This window comes from Rattus norvegicus, chromosome 3 (genome assembly GCF_036323735.1).
Source record: "Rattus norvegicus strain BN/NHsdMcwi chromosome 3, GRCr8, whole genome shotgun sequence".
In the NCBI taxonomy this organism is placed as follows: Eukaryota; Metazoa; Chordata; class Mammalia; order Rodentia; family Muridae; genus Rattus; species Rattus norvegicus.
In genome coordinates, this window is record NC_086021.1 from 30,445,899 (window position 1) to 30,467,805 (window position 21,907).

Here is a 21,907-nt window from a genome sequence, read left to right on the forward strand (position 1 = left end):
TTAAGATCAGCTCCTGCAGACGCTCAGCCCCCAGGCAGCTTCTCCAGCTACAGATACAGGGCTCCAAAGGCCGATTGAAACTGTTTTTTATTCATTTGTTCCCTTTTTTTGAAATGAATTAAAACCAAATCAAGGTGTGAATGACCGGCAGATAACGTTTTTACCATATTTTCTTTTGAACATAAAACATTTAAACAACGAGAAACAAAAACCACAGATATAAACTGACAGACATGGACAGCTTGGTGCACCAAGGACAGACAATAGACATAGAGGAGAAAAACTAGATGGTGTCCCACCGAAGGGACCCAGATATCCTACCTATGGAACCCAGAACCAGAAATAAGCATTTCTCCAATAGGAGCCAGCAGAGAGGCAGGACGTCTCCTGCCTTCCCTCTGTTCCCAGGAGAGCTCTGAAAAAGTTTTTCTCTTTCTCCAAAGCATCTATGGAGAGTCCAGGAGGACTGTTTTTCCCAAACCCATTCTCTCTCATGTCTAGGGTGTAAACTATCTCTAATCAGGGTCCAAAGACTAAAATATAACTCTAAAAGAACGCATATGCAAAAACACTTTACCATTACCTTGTCCCTTTTTTATTACAAGTTTTACTTACACTAGCCCAAATCATTAAGGCCTTTTCTAGCCCATCTTACCCCAATAACTGAAAAATGCTGCGGACACTGGGTCACTGGCTTCCAAGAGTTTATTGATGTCTTGACCCACCTTATTCCAAGTAAGGGGGTGTATATCGGGGCCGCTTAAAACTAGCCAAGGACACTTTTCATCAACAAAACAAAAAAATTTGATTAAATCCTTTTTCTTAACTCTTTCCTTTCTCCCTGAATGAGCGCTTGATCTCTCCTATGAATCAAGCCTCCTTAGACAATACCTTCCCCATGGCGATGGGACAACACTTATTCGATCGGTCTTACCTCCCTCTCCAGCGATGCATGAGCGATGCAGCCTGAAGAGTCTTCAATCTCTCCACGGATCTCCTGTCTCCGTCGTCAGGTAGTTGGCCATACTTCGGGGTCCCTGTTTGGGTGCCACTTGTCCCCACCAGCAGGGACCCAGTTATTCAGGGTCCCGAAGGGGCGCTACCCTTGGGCCTAAATGGGGGGCGAGAGAAGAAGGAGACCAAGCAAGATTCTGTTGTCAAGGTCTCGTTTATTGGAGTGAACGTTACAACTTTTAAGGCTTTCGGGTTGGGGGAGTGTCCTTTGTGAAACACAGAGGAGGGGGAGATGAGGGTATAGGCAGTGATAGCTGGAGGCAAAGAAGTCAGGTGATGAGGTCAGGTGGTGGAGACACTGGGTGTTGACTCAGGAGATAACTGGTATCTGCTCGAGCTGAGGCATCCCTTGAATGTTATCTTCCTGTGCCATAAATTCATGGGAGAGGCCTCTGTCCAACAATCTTAAGACTTATGGCAGTCATCTTAGGGGTGAATATCTGTGGCCGAACAGCCCAGAGTCACCTAGTCACTTTGAGCCATGCAGTCAAAAAGTGGCTAGGCCCAAATCCAATGTGGCTCTGTACACTCACTCAGGATGATATATTCTAGTTTCACCCATTTACCTGCAAATTTTATGATGTCTTTGTTTTTATTAGCTGAGTAGTATTCCATCCTGTAAATGAACCACAATTTCTTTATCCATGCTTCTGTTGGGGGACATAGGTTACTTCTGGCTATTATAAATAAAGCTGCTATGAACATTGTTGATCAAGTGTCCTTGTGGTATTGTAAACAATCTTCTGGGTCTATGTACAGAAGTGGTATAGCTAAGGGCTTAGGAAGGGGAACAGCGGTGAGGAGTGTCAGGTGTAGGGGAGATCCAGGGAGGCAGTTTCTGGAAAGTGAATGGAAGTTGGCAGCAGGTGAAAGGGGTGCATTTCTAGGAAGTGCCAGAAACCTGGGATGGAGAAGAGCTCCAGAGAGTCTACAGGGTGATTTTGTTGAGGTCCCTAGCAGTGAGGGATATAGAGACTAAAGTGGCCACTCCCTGTACCTAGACAGGACTCCCAGAAGAGGTACAAAGATGTCATGCACAAAACCTTTAACACAACATTTTTCCTGCATACAAGAGGTGCAGGGATAAAGGTGTAGCAGAAACTGAGGGACTGGCCAGCCATTGGAAAATGGCTAATTAAGGTCAATGTCTACCATTGACCAGATAGCTTTGTGGAGCTGAGGACTATATGGAGTCCTCCATTGGCAGGGCTTCCCCTTTCCTGACATTGTCTTAGGAGTTCAAAACTCTCCATCCCTCTACTAGCAGTATGTCACACAGCCTTGGTTCAGATCACAGGTTCAATTTTTTCTCCCAATAAGAAACAGTTCAGCTGGCATCTGAGATTCCAGACATGCTTCCCCATGCTAATGGGACAGTTCAGGATCCTACACCTTCAGCCAATGACCTTCCCTTCCTGAGTATTCCTTCTCCTAAGATGTATGTAATCCCTGGGTCACCCAGAATAAAATTTATTCACTCACACCCACCATTAAATAAAGCAATATGAATAAGCAAGGATTGTTTCATTAAAGATCACCATGGGCAAGGTCTTCACCTAAAAGAGCCACTCCTAAGACCCCCAAAGGCTTTCTATTCTTTAGCACCTCTGGAACTTGACATTTGCTCCCAATCAGACCAGATCCCACTCATCCAAGACTCTACTTCCCACTTTCTGCTTGGTGTGCAGATGCCCTAGGGGAAAGGTGGACCTTGGATCCCCATTTCTGACTTCTGCTCCCAGCGGTATACCTGCAGTTCCTGTCCAGGAGACAGAGAAACTTGTCCTAGACCCTGCTGCTTCCTCTTCAGGTTTGGTGTGTAGCAGCATCTGATGCCCTAGTGGGAAACACAGGTGTGGACTCCCTGCCCTGGACTTCACCCTGCCTCCTCCAGTCCACATGCCAGCAATGCATGGACACGCCATGGCAGAGACGCAGACAATGGTATGACAGCCAATCAATGACTAGCCCAACTTGAGACCCATTCCATGGGCAAGAACCAGTCACTGACACTATTAATTATACTCTGTTATAACTTGCTGACAGAAGCTTCAGGGACATAACTGTCCTCTGAGATGCTCTACCAGCAGTTGGATCAGATGAATCCACACTCCCACAGCTCAAACAGTGGCTGGAGTTTAGAGACTGTTAAGGTTTGTACGTGCTTGGCCCAGGAATTGGCACTATTAGAAGCTGTGGTTCTGTTGGAGTATGTGTGTCCTTGTTGGAGTAGATGTGGGCTTTAAGACCCTTATCCTAGCTGCCTGGAAGTCAGTATTCTGCTAGCAGGCTTCAGATGAAGATGTAGAACTCTCAGCTCCTCCTGTACCATGCCTGTCTGGATGCTGTCATATTTCTGCCTTGATAATAATGGACTGAACCTCTGAAACTCTAAGTTTAGCCCCAATTAAATGTTGTCCTTAAAAGGGTCGCCTTGGTCATGGTGTCTGTTCACAGAAGAAAAACTCAAAGAAAAACGTTGGTACCAGAAGTTGGGTACTACTATAATAGGCCTGACCCATGCTTTTGTCTGGCAGAATGTGGATTTTGGAACTTTGGATTTGGAAAGCAGTAAAATGCTTTAAGTGGAGCTTAGTGCACCATCCTAGTAGGAATATGAAAGACTTTGCTGCTGAGGGTGATTTGAATTGTGGAAGCCTGGCTCTAGAGGTTTCAGAGGAGAAGAATTTTAATATGTGGCTGCTTTTTGCCCTTGACTGAAGAGTCTACCTAAAGGTAAGGTAAAGAGATTTATATTAATTGCATTGACAAAGGAAGTCTCAGAAATGCCCAGCATAGACTTTGTTCTCTGGTTATATCTCATGAAGAGTGTTTTGAGCAAATGTAGCAAGCTTAGAAAGGAAAAATATAAAATATATGGTTTGAATATTAAAGGGGCAACAGAATTCAATATTAAAAGGACACCAGGACATCTTCTGTGCTGTTGCCGGGTGAGGTTCTTGCCAGTTAGCTCTCCTTCAAACCACCGATGCCATGGTCTGCAGACCTAGAAGCCCACCCTGTTATGGGAGTCGCTGTGACGGCGGTGCAAGTCCGAAGTCCCCTATGAGATGGAGTCTCGGACAGAAGTGCAGAGCAGATGGAAGGGACTGGAAGCCTGAGGACTCCAAGGAAGGCGAGCTCCAGACTGAGGACCATCAACCTAGAAGCTTTACAACTCCTGAAGGCCATAAGCCCCTTTCTAGATGTTCTGACTGGGCAAGCGCAGTTGAAGAAGATGACATGAGGACCAGAGTTAACAAAGAGATTGCAAGGTACAAAAGAAAGCTACTCATAAATGACTTTGGAAGACAGAGAAAATCATCATCGAGAAGTTCTGATTCAAAGAAGTCTGTGTCTTCGGTGCCTACTGACATGGAGACAGATGCAAGTGTCTTGATGGAAGGCAGAAGCAGATCAACTACAGGAAGAACACTATGGCCTATGATCAATACATTAAAGAGATGCCCAGACACCTGTGATATCCCAGGACCTCCAACAAATTTAAGAAATATAGCCTGTGGTCATGGGACCAACAGATTAAACTCTGGAAGGTGGCTTTGCATTTTTGGGATCCTCCTGCTGAAGAAGGGTATGATTTGCAAGAAATACAACATGTAGATCTTGGGGAAATGGAGACAGAATTCACAGAAAGCAGTTGTGAGTCCCAGACAAGTTCACAGAATAACTTTGATGTATATGCTGGCACACTCACCAAAGTCAGACATGTGGATTGCCAAGTGGAGGATGAGTTTGATTTGGAAGCTTAACTGAACCTTTGAAAGACTTCTCTGCCATGAGTTAACTGCCACCTGGTGGTTACTCTGAGAAATACTTGGCTGTGCCTGGCTGCCTGGAAGGCATGAGTTGCTGTGCATTTGTATTTGTTTTCTCTGTTAAGAGTTTATTTTGTCGAGATAAATTGTGTTTCTTGCCTTATTTTTATGTATGGTGAATGTGTTACTCATGGTTTAAATTGTAAATGAAGCTCAATCCAGTGAAGACTTAACCCTATGCCCTGCAGTCCAGACACCACCTGGATCTGAAGGGACCCTGTCAAAAGCTCCCCAAACCCAAATCCCATGGGAGGGAGAGCAAAACCTTCAGAGGGGCAGACTCGCCTAGGAAGCCAGAAGAGACTACACTCTGTCCACATTTCTGACTCCAGAGGAAAACACCTAATGCCATCTGGGACCCCGGTGCACTGGGGCCCTGGGGAAAGGTGGCACAGGCCTTCCTGGTTGCTGCCCTCATGGAGAGCTCAGAAGCAGACCCCCACAAGCAACTTGAGCTGTGAGACCAGAGGTAAGACCAACTTTTCTGCTCCAAGCGACCTGCCTGGTAGGCTCAGGACACACAGAGGCAAAATTTCTCTGGTACTGGATACTTCCGATTTTTAGCTGGAGCCCTAAGCTCACTGATGCCTGCCCACAGCTCCCTGCTCCCAAACCCCCGGGGGGGGGAGCTCACCACCCGGACAAGTGGGCACTCCTGAAACTGCAGAGCGGGAGAGACCACCAATACTGCCCACCCCTGCCCACATCCCTGGCCCAAGAGGAAACTGCATAGGGCCTCTGGGAACTGGAAGATAGGGACACTCAAGCAGCAGGTCCCCTGTGGTCGAGAAACTGCCTGGACCTGAAGGGACCCTGTCAAAAGCTGCCCGAACCCGAATCCCGTGGGAGGGAAAGCTAAACCTTCAGAGGGGCAGACATGCCTGGCAAGCCAGAAGAGACTACACTCTGCCCACGTTTCTGACTCCAGAGGAAAGCACCTAACACCATCTAGGACCCAGGTGCACAGGGGCCCCAGGAAAAGGCAGCACAGGCCCTCTTGGTTGCTGCCCTCACTGAGAGCTCAAACGCAACCCCTCAGGAGGGAATTCAGCCAGGAGAGCACATGTAAGACCAACTTTTCTGCTCCAAGCAACCTGCCTGGTGGACTCAGGACAGACACCCACAGAAACATCTGAAGACTGGTAGACAGAAAAGACTACATGCCTGAAAGCAGAACACTCTGTTCACATGACTGGCTGAAAGAAACCAGGAAAACAGGTCTACAGCACTCCTGACACACAGGTCTATAGGACAGTCTAGCCACTGTCAGATATAGCAGAACAAAGTAACACTACAGATAATCTGATGTCAAGAGGCAAGCACAGGAACCAAAGCAAGAGAAACCAAGACTACATGGCATCATCGGAGCCCAATTCTCCCACCAAAGCCAACACTGAATATGCAAACACACCAGAAAAGCAAGATCTAGATTTAAAATCACAATTGATCATGATGATGGAGGACTTCAAGAAAGATATGAAGAACTCCCTTAGAGAAACGCAGGAAAACATAAATAAACAAGTAGAAGCCTACAGAGAGGAATCACAAAAATCCCAGAAAGAATTCTAGGAAAACACAAACAGGTGAAGGAATTAAAAATGTAAATAGAAGCAATAAAGAAAGCACAAAGGGAGACAACCCTGATTATAGAAAACCCAAAGGAAGAGACAAGGAGCCACAGATACAAGCATCAGCAACAGAATACAAGAGATAGAAGAGAGACTATCAGAGCAGAAGATTCCATAGAAATCATCGAAACAATGGTTAATGATAATGTAAAACAGAAAAAACAACTGGTTCAAAACATACAGGAAATCAAGAACTCAATGAGAAGATCAAACCTAAGGATAATAGGTATAGAAGAGAGTGAAGATTCCCAGCTCAAAGGACCAGTAAATATCTTCAAGAAAATCATAGAAGAAAACTTCCCTAACCTAAAGTAAGAGATGCCCATAAACATACAAGAAGCCTACAGAACTCCAAATAGATTGGACCTGAAAGAAACTCTTCCCATCACATAATAGTCAAAACACCAAATGCACAAAACAAAGAATATTAAAATCAGTGAGGGGGGAAAAGGCAAGTAACAAATGAAGGCAGACCTATCAGAATCACTCCAAGACTTCTCACCAAAGACTATGAAAGACAGAAGATCCTGGACAAATGTCATACAGAAACTAAGAGAACACAAATACCAGCCCAGGTTACTGTATCCAGCAAAACTCTCAATTAACATATGGAGAAACCAACATATTCCATGACAAAACCAAATTTACACAATATCTTTCTGCAAATCCAGCCGTACAAAGGATAATAAATGGTAAAGCCCAACATAAGGAGGCAAGCTAATCCTAGAAAAAGCAAGAAACTAATTGTCTTGGCAACAAAACAAAGAGAAGAAAAAAACACAAACATAATCTCATATCCAAATACGAATATAACAGGAAGCAACAATCACTATTCCTTAATATCTCTCAACATCAATGGACTCAACTCCCCAGATTAACAAACTGGATATGCAATGAGGACCCAGCATTCTGCTGCCTACATGAAACACACCTCAGAGACAAAGACAGACACTACCTCAGAGTGAAAGGCTGGAAAACAAATTTCCAAGCAAATGGTCTGAAAAAGCAAGCTGGAGTAGCCATTACAATATCGAATGAAATCAATTTTCAACCAAAAGTTATGAAAAAGATAAGGAAGGACACTTCATATCCATCAAAGGAAAAATCCACGAAGATGAACTCTCAATCCTAAATATCTATGCTCCAAATACAAGGGCACCTACATACATAAAAAAAAAAAACCTTACTAAAGGTCAAAGCACACACTGCACCTCACACAATAATTGTAGGAGATTTCAACACCCTACTCTCATCAAAGAACAGACCGTGGAAACAGAAATTAAACAGAGACATAGACAGACTGAGAGAAGTAATGAACCAAATGGAGTTAACAGATATTTATAGAACATTCTACCCTAAAACAAAAGGATATACCTTCTTCTCACCATCTCATGGTACTTTCTCCAAAATTGACCATAAAATTGGTCATAAAACAGGCCTCAACAGATACAGAAACATAGAAATAATCCATGCATTCTATCAGACCACCGTAAGCTAAAGCTGGTCTTCAATAACAATAAGGGAAGAACGCCCTCATGTACATGGAAGTTGAACAATGCTCTACTCAATGATAACCTGGTCAAGGAAGAACTAAAGAAAGAAATTAAAGACTTAGAATTTAATGAAAATAAAGGTACAACATACCCAAACTTATGGGACACAATGAAAGCTGTGCTAAGAGGAAAACTCATAGCTCTGAGTGCCTGCAGAAAGAAACAGGAGAAAGCATATATCAGCAGCTTGACAGCACACCTGAAAGCTCTAGAACAAAAAGAAGCAAATACACCCAGGAGGAGTAGAAGGCAGGAAATAATCAAACTCGGAGCTGAAATCAACCAAGTAGAAACAAAAAGGACTATACAAAGAATCAATAGAACCAAAAGTTGGTTCTCTGAGAAACTCAACAAGATAGGTAAACTCTTAGCCAGATAGTGGGAGGACACAAAGAGTGTGTCCAAATTAACAAAATCAGAAATGAAAAGGGAGACATAACTACAGAATCAGAGGAAATTCGAAAATCATCAGATCCTACTACAAAAGCCTATATTCAACAAAACTTGAAAATCTGCAGGAAATGGACAATTTCCTAGGCAGATACGAGATACTGAAGTTAAATCAGGAACAGATAAACCATGAAAACAACCCCATAACTCCTAAAGACATAGAAGCAGTCATTAAAGGTCCAAAAAGAGCCCAGGTCCAGAACGGTTCAGTGCAGAATTCTATCAGACCTTCATAGAAGACCTCATACCAATACTATACAAACTATTCCACAAAATTGGAACAGATGGACAGCTACCGAATTCCTTCTATGAAGCCACAATTACTCTTATACCTAAACCACACAAAGACCCAACAAAGAAAGAGAACTTCAGACCAATTTCCCTTATGAATATCGACGCAAAAATACTCAATAAAATTCTGGCAAACTGAATCCAAGAGCACATCAAAACAATCATCCACGATAATCAAGTAGGCTTCATCCCAGGAATGCAGGGATAGTTTAATATATGGAAAACCATCAATGTAATCCATTATATAAACAAACTTAAGGAACAAAACCACATGATCATTTCATTAAATGCTGAGAAAGCATTTGACAAAATTCAACACCCCTTCATGATAAAAGTCCTGGAAAGAATAGGAATTCAAGGCCCATACCTAAACATAGTAAAAACCATATACAGCAAACCAGTAGCTAACATTAAACTAAATAGAGAGAAACTTGAAGCAATCCCACTAAAATCAGGGACTAGACAAGGCTGCCCACTCTCCCCCTACTTATTCAATATAGTTCTTGAAGTTCTAGCCAGAATGATCAGACAACAAAAGGAGATCAAGGGGATACAGATCGGAAAAGAAGAGGTCAAAATATCACTATTTGCAGACGACATGATAGTATATTTAAGTGATCCCAACAGTTCCACCGGAGAACTACTAAAGCTGATAAACAACTTCAGCAAAGTGGCTGGGTATAAAATCAATGCAAATAAATCAGTAGCCTTCCTCTATGCAAAAGAGAAACAAGCCGAGAAAGAAATTAGGGAAATGACACCCTTCATAATAGACCCAAATAATATAAAATACCTTGGTGTGACTTTATCCAAGGAAGTAAAAGATCAGTATGATAAGAACTTCAAGCCCCTGAAGAAAAATTGAAGAAGACCTCAGAAGATGGAAAGATCTTCCATGCTCATGGATTGACAGGATTAACATAGTAAAAATGGCCATTTTACTAAAAGCGATCTACAGATTCAATGCTATCCCCATCAAAAGACCAATCCAATTCTTCAGAAAGTTAGCAGAACAATTTGCAAATTCATCTGGAATAACAAAAAACTCAGAATAGCTAAAACTATCCTCAACAAAAAAAGGACTTCAGGGGGAATCACTATCCCTGAACTCAAGCACTATTACAGAGCAATAGTGATAAAAACTGCATGGTATTGGTACAGAGACAGACTGATATACCAGTGAAATAGAACTGAAGACCCAGAAATGAACCCACACACCTATGGTCACTTGATTTTTGACAAAGGGGCCAAAACCATCCAATGGAAAAAAGATAGCATTTTCAGCAAATGGTGCTGGTTCAACTGGAGGTCAACATGTAGAAGAATGCATATCAATCCATGCTTATCACCCTGTACAAAGCTTAAGTCCAAGTGGATCAAGGACCTCCACATCAAACCAGATACACTCAAACTAATAGAAGAAAAAGTGGGGAAACATCTCGAACACATGGGCACTAGAGAAATTTTCATGAACAAAACACCAATGGCTTACGCTCTAAGATCAAGAATCGACAAATGGGCTCTCATAAAACTGCAAAGCTTCTGGAAGGCAAAGGACACTGTTGGTAGGACAAAACAGCAACCAACAGATTGGGAAAAGATCTTTACCAATCCTACAACTGATAGAGGGCTTATATCCAAAATATACAAAGAACTCAAGAAGTTCGATCGTAGGGAGACAAATAACCTTATTAAAAAATGGTGTTCAGAGCTAAACAAAGAATTCACAGCTGAAGAATGCCGAATGGCTGAGAAATGTTCAACATCTTTAGTCATAAGGGAAATGCAAATCAAAACAACTCTGAGATTTCACCTCACACCAGTGAGAATGGCTAAGATCAAAAACTCAGATGACAGCAAATGCTGGCGAGGATGTGGAGAAAGAGGAACACTCCTCCATTGTTGGTGGGATTGCAAACTGGTACAACCATTCTGGAAATCAGTCTGGAGGTTCCTTAGAAAATTGAGCATTGAACTACCTGAGGACCCAGCTATACCTCTCTTGGGCATATACCCAAAAGATGCCCCAACATATAACAAAGACACATGCTCCACTATGTTCATAGCAGCCTTATTTATAATAGCCAGAAGCTGGAAAGAACCCAGATGCCCTTCAACAGAGGAATGGATACAGAAAATGTGGTACATCTACACAATGGAATATTACTCAGCTATCAAAAACAATGACTTTATGAAATTCGTAGGCAAATGGTTGGAACTGGAAAATATCATCCTGAGTGCGGTAACCCAATCACAGAAAAACACACATGGTATGCACTCATTGATAAGTGCTATTAGCCCAAATGCTTGAATTGCCATAGATGCACAGAACACATGAAACTCAAGACGGATGACCAAAATGCGAATGCTTCACTCCTTCTTTAAAAGGTGAACAAGAATACCCTTGGCAAGGAGTAGGGAGGCAAAGTTTAAAACAGAGGCAGAAGGAACACCCATTCAAAGCCTGCCCCACATGTAGCCCAGACATATCCAGCCACCCAATTAGATAAGATGGATGAAGCAAAGAAGCGCAGGCTGACAGGAACTGGATGTAGATCTCTTGAGAGACACATCCAGAATACAGCAAATACATAGGCAAATGCCAGCAGCAATCCACTGAACTGAGAATGGGAACCCCATTGAAGGAATCTTAGAAAGGACTGAAAGAGCTTGAAGGGCCTTGAGACCCCATATGAACAACAATGCCAACCAACCAGAGCTTCCAGGACTAAGCCACTATCCAAAGACTATTTATGGACTGACCCTGGGCTCCAACCTCATAGGTAGCAATGAATAGCCTAGTAAGAGCACCAGTGGAAGGGGAAGCCCTTGATCCTGCCAAGACTGAACCCCCAGTGAACGTGATTGTTGGGAAGGGAGGGTGGTAACAGGAGGAGGATGGGGAGGGGAACATCCATACAGAAGGGGAGCGGGAGAGGTTAGGAGGATGTTGGCCGTGAAACCGGGAAGGGGAATTACAATCAAAATGTAAATTAGAAATACTCAAGTTAATAAAGATGGGGGAAAAAAGAAATACATAAACCCAAGAGGAGTAGAAGGCAGGAAAAAATCAAACTCAGAGCTGAAATCAACCAAGTAGAAACAAAAAGTACTATACAAAGAATCAACAAAACCAGAAGCTGGTTCTTTGAGAAAATCAACAAGATAGATTAATCCTTAGCCAGACTAACCAGAAGTCACAGAGAGTGTATCCAAATTAATAAAATGAGAAATGAAAAGGGATATATAGCAGCAGAACCTGAAGATATTTTAAAAAGTCATCAGATCCTACTACAGAAGCCTATATTCAACAAAACTGGAAAATCTGGAAGAAATGGACAATTTTCTAGACAGATACCAGGTACCAAAGTTAAATCAGGAACAAAAAAATCTAAATAACTCCATAACTCCTAAAGAAATAGAAGCAGTTATTAAAAGTCTCCCAACCAAAAAGAGCCCAGGTCCAGATGAGTTCAGTGCAGAATTCTATCAGACCTGCATAGAAGACCTCATACCAATATTGTCCAAAGTATTCCACAAAATTGAAACAGATGGAGCACTACCAAATTCCTTCTATGAAGCCACAATTACTCTTATACCTAAACCACACAAAGACCCAACAAAGAAAGAGAACTTCAGACCAATTTCCAATTTCCCTTATGAATATTGATGCAAAAATACTCAATAAAATTCTTGCAAACCAAATCCAAGAACACATCTAAACAATCATCCATCATGATCAAGTAGGCAGTGTTGCTCCACATCTCTCCTAGTTTCTTTGTGACATAACCAATGGATAAGCCAGGATGCTCACCTTTAATTTTTGGGTGGTACTTAGAACAGAACAAGAAGAAGGCCAAAGGAGGCCTCTTGGGTGCATTGGGGTTCTTGAACTTCTTTTTGGTCTCCCCTTTTGGGGGGATGTAGGTTTTCATTTCTCTTTCATAACCAGAGTTGTCAGTCTTTGCCATATCTTCAAATTTCCCCTCTCTGATCTTCCACCTCTCTGCGCACTTCTTGGAGAACTCTGAGAAGTTGACAGAAACATCTGGGTGCTTCTTTTTTTTTTTTTTTATTAACTTGAGTATTTCTTATATACATTTCAAGTGTTATTCCCTTTCCCGGTTTCCGGACAAACATCACCCTCCCCCTCCCCTTCCTTATGGGTGTTCCCCTCCCAAACCTCCCCCCATTGCCACCCTCCCCGCATAGTCTAGTTCACTGGGGGTTCAGTCTTAGCAGGACCCAGGGCTTCCCCTTCCACTGGTGCTCTTACTAGGATATTCATTGCTACCTATGGGGACAGAGTCCAGGGTCAGTCCATGTATAGCCTTTAGGTAGTGGCTTAGTCCCTGGAAGCTCTGGTTGCTTGACATTGTTGTACTTTTGGGGTCTCGAGCACCTTCAAGCTCTTCCAGTTCTTTCTCTGATTCCTTCAACGGGGGACCTATTCTCAGTTCAGTGGTTTGCTGCTGGCATTCGCCTCTGTATTTGCTGTATTCTGGCTGTGTCTCTCAGGAGCGATCTACATCCGGCTCCTGTCGGTCTGCACTTCTTTGCTTCATCCATCTTGTCTAATTGGGTGGCTGTATATGTATGGGCCACATGTGGGGCAGGCTCTGAATGGGTGTTCCTTAAGTCTCTGTTTTAATCTTTGCCTCTCCCTTCCCTGCCAAGGGTATTCTTTTTCCTCATTTAAAGAAGGAGTGAAGCATTCACATTTTGATCATCCGTCTTGAGTTTCCTTTGTTCTAGGGATCTAGGGTAATTCAAGCATTTGGGCTAATAGCCACTTATCAATGAGTGCATACCATGTATGTCTTTCTGTGATTGGGTTAGCTCACTCAGGATGATATTTTCCAGTTCCAACCATTTGCCTACGAATTTCATAAACTCGTTGTTTTTGATAGCTGAGTAATATTCCATTGTGTAGATGTACCACATTTTCTGTATCCATTCCTCTGTTGAAGGGCATCTGGGTTCTTTCCAGTTTCTGGCTATTATAAATAAGGCTGCGATGAACATAGTGGAGCACGTGTCTCTTTTATATGTTGAGGCATCTTTTGGGTATATGCCCAAGAGAGGTATGGCTGGATCCTCAGGCAGTTCAATGTCCAATTTTCTGAGGAACCTCCAGACTGATTTCCAGAATGGTTTTACCAGTCTGCAATCCCACCAACAATGGAGGAGTGTTCCTCTTTCTCCATATCCTCGCCAGCATCTGCTGTCACCTGAGTTTTTGATCTTAGCCATTCTCACTGGTGTGAGGTGAAATCTCAGGGTTGTTTTGATTTGCATTTCCCTTATGACTAAAGATGTTGAACATTTCTTTAGGTGTTTCTCAGCCATTCGGCATTCCTCAGCTGTGAATTCTTTGTTTAGCTCTGAACCCCATTTTTTAATAGGGTTATTTGTTTCCCTGCGGTCTAACTTCTTGAGTTCTTTGTATATTTTGGATATAAGGCCTCTATCTGTTATAGGATTGGTAAAGATCTTTTCCCAATCTGTTGGTTGCCGTTTTGTCCTAACCACAGTGTCCTTTGCCTTACAGAAGCTTTGCAGTTTTATGAGATCCCATTTGTCGATTCTTGATCTTAGAGCATAAGCCATTGGTGTTTTGTTCAGGAAATTTTTTCCAGTGCCCATGTGTTCCAGATGCTTCCCTAGTTTTTCTTCTATTAGTTTGAGTGTGTCTGGTTTGATGTGGAGGTCCTTGATCCACTTGGACTTAAGCTTTGTACAGGGTGATAAGCATGGATCGATCTGCATTCTTCTACATGTTGCCCTCCAGTTGAACCAGCACCATTTGCTGAAAATACTATCTTTTTTCCATTGGATGGTTTTGGCTCCTTTGTCAAAAATCAAGTGACCATAGGTGTGTGGGTTCATTTCTGGGTCTTCAATTCTATTCCATTGGTCTATCTGTCTGTCTCTGTACCAATACCATGCAGTTTTTATCACTATTGCTCTGTAATACTGCTTGAGTTCAGGGATAGTGATTCCCCCTGAAGTCCTCTTATTGTTGAGGATAGCTTTAGCTATCCTGGGTTTTTTGTTATTCCAGATGAATTTGCAAATTGTTCTGTCTAACTCTTTGAAGAATTGGATTGGTATTTTGATGGGGATTGCATTGAATCTGTAGATTGCTTTTGGTAAAATGGCCATTTTTACTATATTAATCCTGCCAATCCATGAGCATGGGAGATCTTTCCATCTTCTGAGGTCTTCTTCAATTTCTTTCCTCAGTGTCTTGAAGTTCTTATTGTACAGATCTTTTACTTGCTTGGTTAAAGTCACACCGAGGTACTTTATATTATTTGGGTCTATTATGAAGGGTGTCGTTTCCCTAATTTCTTTCTCGGCTTGTTTCTCTTTTGTATAGAGGAAGGCAACTGATTTATTTGAGTTAATTTTATACCCAGCCACTTTGCTGAAGTTGTTTATCAGCTTTAGTAGTTCTCTGGTGGAACTTTTGGGATCACTTAAATATACTATCATGTCGTCTGCAAATAGTGATATTTTGACCTCTTCTTTTCCGATCTGTATCCCCTTGATCTCCTTTTGTTGTCTGATTGCTCTGGCTAGAACTTCAAGAACTATATTGAATAAGTAGGGAGAGAGTGGGCAGCCTTTTCTAGTCCCTGATTTTAGTGGGATTGCTTCAAGTTTCTCTCCATTTAGTTTAATGTTAGCAACTGGTTTGCTGTATATGGCTTTTACTATGTTTAGGTATGGGCCTTGAATACCTATTCTTTCCAGGACTTTTATCATGAAGGGGTGTTGAATTTTGTCAAATGCTTTCTCAGCATCTAATGAAATGATCATGTGGTTCTGTTCTTTCAGTTTGTTTATATGATGGATCACGTTGATGGTTTTCCTTATATTAAACCATCCCTGCATGCCTGGGATGAAGCCTACTTGATCATGGTGGATGATTGTTTTGATGTGCTCTTGAATTCGGTTTGCCAGAATTTTATTGAGTATTTTTGCGTCGATATTCATAAGGGAAATTGGTCTGAAGTTCTCTTTCTTTGTTGGGTCTTTGTGTGGTTTAGGTATAAGAGTAATTGTGGCTTCATAGAAGGAATTCGGTAGGGCTCCATCTGTTTCAATTTTGTGGAATAGTTTGGATAATATTGGTATAAGGTCTTCTATGAAGGTTTGATAGAATTCTGCACTAAACCCGTCTGGACCTGGGCTCTTTTTGGTTGGGAGACCTTTAATGACTGCTTCTATTTCTTTAGGAGTTATGGGGTTGTTTAACTGGTTTATCTGTTCCTGATTTAACTTCGATACCTGGTATCTGTCTAGGAAATTGTCCATTTCCTGAAGATTTTCAAGTTTTGTTGAATATAGGTTTTTGTAGTAAGATCTGATGATTTTTTTGAATTTCCTCTGAATCTGTAGTTATGTCTCCCTTTTCATTTCTGATTTTGTTAATTTGGACGCACTCTCTGTGTCCTCTCGTTAGTCTGGCTAAGGGTTTATCTATCTTGTTGATTTTCTCAAAGAACCAACTTTTGGTTCTGTTGATTCTTTCTATGGTCCTTTTTGTTTCTACTTGGTTGATTTCAGCTCTGAGTTTGATTATTTCCTGCCTTCTACTCCTCCTGGGTGTATTTGCTTCTTTTTGTTCTAGAGCTTTTAGGTGTGCTGTCAAGCTGCTGACATATGCTCTTTCCTGTTTCTTTCTGCAGGCACTCAGCGCTATGAGTTTTCCTCTTAGCACAGCTTTCATTGTGTCCCATAAGTTTGGGTATGTTGTACCTTCATTTTCATTAATTTCTAAAAAGTTTTTAATTTCTTTCTTTATTTCTTCCTTGACCAGGTTATCATTGAGTAGAGCATTGTTCAATTTCCACGTATATGTGGGCATTCTTCCCTTATTATTATTGAAGACCAGTTTTAGGCCGTGGTGGTCCGATAGCACGCATGGGATTATTTCTATCTTTCTGTACCTGTTGAGGCCCGTTTTTTGACCAATTATATGGTCAATTTTGGAGAAAGTACCATGAGGAGCTGAGAAGAAGGTATATCCTTTTGCTTTAGGATAGAATGTTCTATAAATATCCGTTAAGTCCATTTGGCTCATGACTTCTCTTAGTCTGTCTACATCTCTGTTTAATTTCTGTTTCCATGATCTGTCCATTGATGAGAGTGGGGTGTTGAAATCTCCCACTATTATTGTGTGAGGTGCAATGTGTGTTTTGAGCTTTAGTAAGGTTTCTTTTACATATGTAGGTGCCCTTGTATTTGGGGCATAGATATTTAGGATTGAGACTTCATCTTGGTGGATTTTTCCTTTGATGAATATGAAGTGTCCTTCCTTATCTTTTTTGATGACTTTTAGTTGAAAATTGATTTTATTTGATATTAGAATGGCTACTCCAGCTTTCTTCTTCTGACCATTTGCTTGGAAAATTGTTTTCCAGCCTTTCACTCTGAGGTAATGTCTGTCTTTGTCTCTGAGGTGTGTTTCCTGTAGGCAGCAGAATGCAGGGTCCTCGTTGCGTATCCAGTTTGTTAATCTATGTCTTTTTATTGGGGAGTTGAGGCCATTGATATTGAGAGATATTAAGGAATAGTGATTATTGCTTCCCGTTATATTCATATTTGGAAGTGAGGTTATGATTGTGTGCTTTCATTCTCTTTGTTTTGTTGCCAAGATGATTAGTTTCTTGCTTCTAGGGTATAGCTTGCCTCCTTATGTTGGGCTTTACCCTTTATTATCCTTTGTAGTGCTGGATTTGTAGAAAGATATTGTGTAAATTTGCTTTTGTCATGGAATATCTTGGTTTCTCCATCTATGTTAATTGAGAGTTTTGCAGGATACAGTAACCTGGGCTGGCATTTGTGTTCTCTTAGGGTCTGTATGACATCTGTCCAGGATCTTCTGGCCTTCATAGTTTCTGGCGAAAAGTCTGTTGTGATTCTGATAGGTCTCCCTTTATATGTTACTTGACCTTTTTCCCTTACTGCTTTTAATATTCTTTCTTTATTTTGTGCGTTTGGTGTTTTGACTATTATGTGACGGGAGGTGTTTCTTTTCTGGTCCAATCTATTTGGAGTTCTGTAGGCTTCTTGTATGCCTATGGGTATCTCTTTTTTTAGGTTAGGGAAGTTTTCTTCTATGATTTTGTTGAAGATATTTACTGGTCCTTTGAGCTGGGAATCTTCACTCTCTTCTATACCTATTATCCTTAGGTTTGATCTTCTCATTGAGTCCTGGATTTCCTGTATGTTTTGGACCAGTAGCTTTTTCCGCTTTACATTATCTTTGACAGTTGAGTCAATGATTTCTATGGAATCTTCTGCTCCCGAGATTCTCTCTTCCATCTCTTGAATTCTGTTGGTGAAGCTTGTATCTACAGCTCCTTGTCTTTTCTTTTGATTTTCTATGTCCAGGGTTGTTTCCATGTGTTCTTTCTTGATTGCTTCTATTTCCATTTTTAATTCCTTCAACTGTTTGATTGTGTTTTCCTGGAATTCTTTCAGGGATTTTTGCGATTCCTCTCTGTAGGCTTCTACTTGTTCTCTAAGGGAGTTCTTTATGTCTTTCTTGAAGTCCTCCAGCATCATGATCAAATATGATTTTGAAACTAGGTCTTGCTTTTCTGGTGTGTTTGGATATTCCGTGTTTGCTTCGGTGGGAGAACTGGGCTCCGATGATGCCATGCAGTCCTGGCTTCCGTTGCCTGGGCTCCTGTGCTTGCCTCTCGCCATCAGATTATCTCTAGTGTTACTTTGTTCTGCTATTTCTGACTGTGGCTAGACTGTCCTATAACCTGTGTGTCAGGAGTGCTGTAGACCTGTTTTCCTGTTTTCTTTCAGCCAGTTATGGGGACAGAGTGTTCTGCTTTCGGGAGTGTAGTTTTTCCTCTCTACAGGTCTTCAGCTGTTCCTGTGGGCCTGCGTCCTGAGTTCACCAGGCAGGTTTCTTGCAGGGGAAAAATTGGTCCTACCTGTGGTTCCAAGGCTCAAGTTTGCTCGTGGGGTACTGCCTAAGTCCTCTCTGCTGTGGCAGCAACCGGGAAGATCTGTGCCGCTCCTTCCGGGAGCCTCCGTGCACCAGGGTTTCAGATGACGTTTGGTGTTTTCCTCTGGCGCCTGGATGTGCACAGAGTGCAGTCTCTTCTGGTTTCCCAGGCGTGTCCGCCTCTCTGAAGGTTCAGCTCTCCCTCCCACGGGATTTGGGTGCAGAGAACTGTTTATCCGGTCTGTTTCCTTCAGGTTCCGGCAGTGTCTCAGGCGCAGGGGTCCTGCCGCTCCCGGGCCCTCCCCTACGGGAACCCAGAGGCCTTATACAGTTGCCTCTTGGGCCAGGGATGTGGGCAGGGGTGGGCAGTGTTGGTGGTCTCCTCCGCTCTGCAGCCTCAGGAGTGCCCACCTGATCAGGCGGTGGGGTCTCTCTCCCATGGTGTTTGGGAGCAGAGAGCTGCTGCGGTCCGGGATCCGCCGGTGTGGGACTTCCGATAAACACAGGAAGTGCCCGGCCTTAGAGGAATTTTGCCTCTGTGTGTCCTGAGTTCACCAGGCAGGTTTCTTGCAAGGGAAAAGTTGGTCCTACCTGCAGTTCCAAGGCTCAAGTTTGCTCGTGGGGTACTGCCTAAGTCCTCTCCGCTGTGGCAGCAACCGGGAAGATCTGCGCCGCTCTTTCCGGGAGCCTCCGTGCACCAGGGTTCCAGATGGCGTTTGGTGTTTTCCTCTGGCGCCTGGATGTGCACAGAGTGCAGTCTCTTCTGGTTTCCCAGGCGTGTCCGCCTCTCTGAAGGTTCAGCTCTCCCTCCCTCGGGATTTGGGTGCAGAGAACTGTTTATCCGGTCTGTTTCCTTCAGGTTCCGGCAGTGTCTCAGGCGCAGGGGTCCTGCCGCTCCCGGGCCCTCCCCTACGGGAACCCAGAGGCCTTATACAGTTGCCTCTTGGGCCAGGGATGTGGGCAGGGGTGGGCAGTGTTGGTGGTCTCCTCCGCTCTGCAGCCTCAGGAGTGCCCACCTGATCAGGCGGTGAGGTCTCTCTTCCACGGGGTTTGGGAGCAGAGAGCTGCTGCGGTCCGGGATCCGCCGGTGGGTGCTTCTTTTTGTGCTCCTCCTGGCAGATTTGTACAAAGAATGCATATGAGGACATTTTGCCTCTTGGCTTCTTAGAATCTACTTTTCCCAAGTTTAGTTGATTTTCCTCCGTGAGGCACAGATCACCCAGTGCCCAACCGGCACTCGCTTGCTGTGGCACTGTCTCTGTGGTTCTCAATGTACTGCAATGGCTGTCAAGAGAATTCTTCACCATAACTGCATGTTATCCTCCCTTACAGGGGCAAACTCCTGGCATTGAAACATCCTAGCCATGCTTAATTTCATGTGAGGCTCCTAGGTGATCTTATACATCACAGGATAGTCCATAGAAGAGACCACTGTTCTCCTCAGTGAACAGTGAGATAGAGAATCTGATACTTAAGATCTAGTAAGCAGGGCAGGACAGTTGCTAATGGGCCATGGCAAGCTCCAGTTTTCATCTTATCTGTTACCCTTGGTCCAGACTACATACCTGGGGATGACACCTTTCAAAAAGGGGACCTTGGTCCTGTGATGAGGCCAGAGGAAGTGCAGGCTCCACATGATTGGAAATACATGGGTCATTGCTGAGTATATCTAGACTGCACTTTAGTGTGGTCAAAATAATGTGTCCGGAATAAGATAGTACAGACAAGTTTTCTCTGTTAATCTATGGTTTCGGACTTTTTTCTCATGGACATGAGATGCTGGTGATGGTCAACTCACAGTGAACAGAAGTTATTTGATTGGAAAGTCTGTAGGGGAGAGCTCATAGACTTTGTGGGAGGATGCTGGGCACCTCATTTCCTGTATGGTGTCCACTACCAGAAGCCAGAGGGATGTGTAACAGCTACACCTTGGCACTGGGGATTAGAATGTATATCATTGGAAACGTGATTAATATCTATGTTTTAAACATTAACATGCCTGCGCAGTGTACAACATCTGGGGGAGAAATTTCAGCTTGATAGGGACTGTCAGGCAGAAGAGAAGACATGGCCCTCAGAGCTATTGCCACTCAGGATGGAAGTTTCAAGCAGTGAACTACCAAATACCATTTCCTGGGTTCTTAAATGTCCTGAATGTCAATTTGAATGGTTGGGTCCTACCAAAGGCCTATGGCTGGCAATGTCTCTCTAGAATTGGGAGACATATTAGTGTCCTTGTGGCCCAGAGATTTTCCTGTTCAGGTTGTGATCCTGCATATCCATTCAGAATATATGCCATCTCCATTTACCTACCTGCAGGCTGGTGCCCATCTCCATCCAGACCACACCTCCCCATCTACGTTAAGTGTTCCCTTCTCTACTACCTGCTCCTTCCCTGGGTGAAACCCCTAGCGCTGGGCAGCCATCCTGTCTCTGTACCACTGTGTCCTGCAGAGCTATGCAGTTATGAAACCTCTACTGTTCTGGCCTCTGTACTGTTGAAAAATTCAATCACAATCCAGAGTTTCTACCCCCTTTGATCATTAAGTTCCTGGATAAAAGACACACAATGTTTATTATTTACAATAAGCCCTTATCAGGACAAGAGCTGGACAGATATCTATTCTGTATGCTAGTATGTCTATTTTCCAGCCAATAATCCCATTATATGATTTGTCATGTTTTGTCTGGAATGCTATTTTTATTTGTTGTTGGTTTTTTTATTGGATATATTTCTTTACTTGCATTTCAAATGTTATTCCCTTTCCCAGTTTGCTGTTCATAAGCCCTCATTCCTTCCCCCTCCCCCATATGAGAGTTACCTCGATCCATCCCCCTTACTGCTACCTCAGCATTCTCCTGCACAGGGGATCCAACATTGGCAGGACCAAGGGCTTCCCCTTCCACTGGTGCCCCAAGGAGTCTATTCTGCTACATATGCAATTGTATCTCTGGGTCAGTCCATGTATAGTCTTTGAGTAGTGGTTTAGTTCCTAGAAGCTCTGTTTGGTTACCATTGTTGTTCTTATGGGGTTGCAAGATCCTTCAGCTCTTTCAATCCTTCCTCTAAATCCCCCAAATGGGATCATGTTCTCAGTTCAGTGCTTTGCTGCTAGCATTGATCTCTGTATTGGACATGTTCTTGATGTGTCTCTCAGA

At 43.0% G+C, this 21,907-nt stretch overlaps 1 pseudogene; it reads left to right on the forward strand.

Annotated features, from left to right (window-relative positions):
* The first annotated feature begins 4,008 nt into the window (after positions 1-4,008).
* On the forward strand, positions 4,009-4,903 carry Slbp-ps2 (stem-loop binding protein, pseudogene 2; annotated as a pseudogene).
* The last annotated feature ends 17,004 nt before the right edge of the window (positions 4,904-21,907 follow it).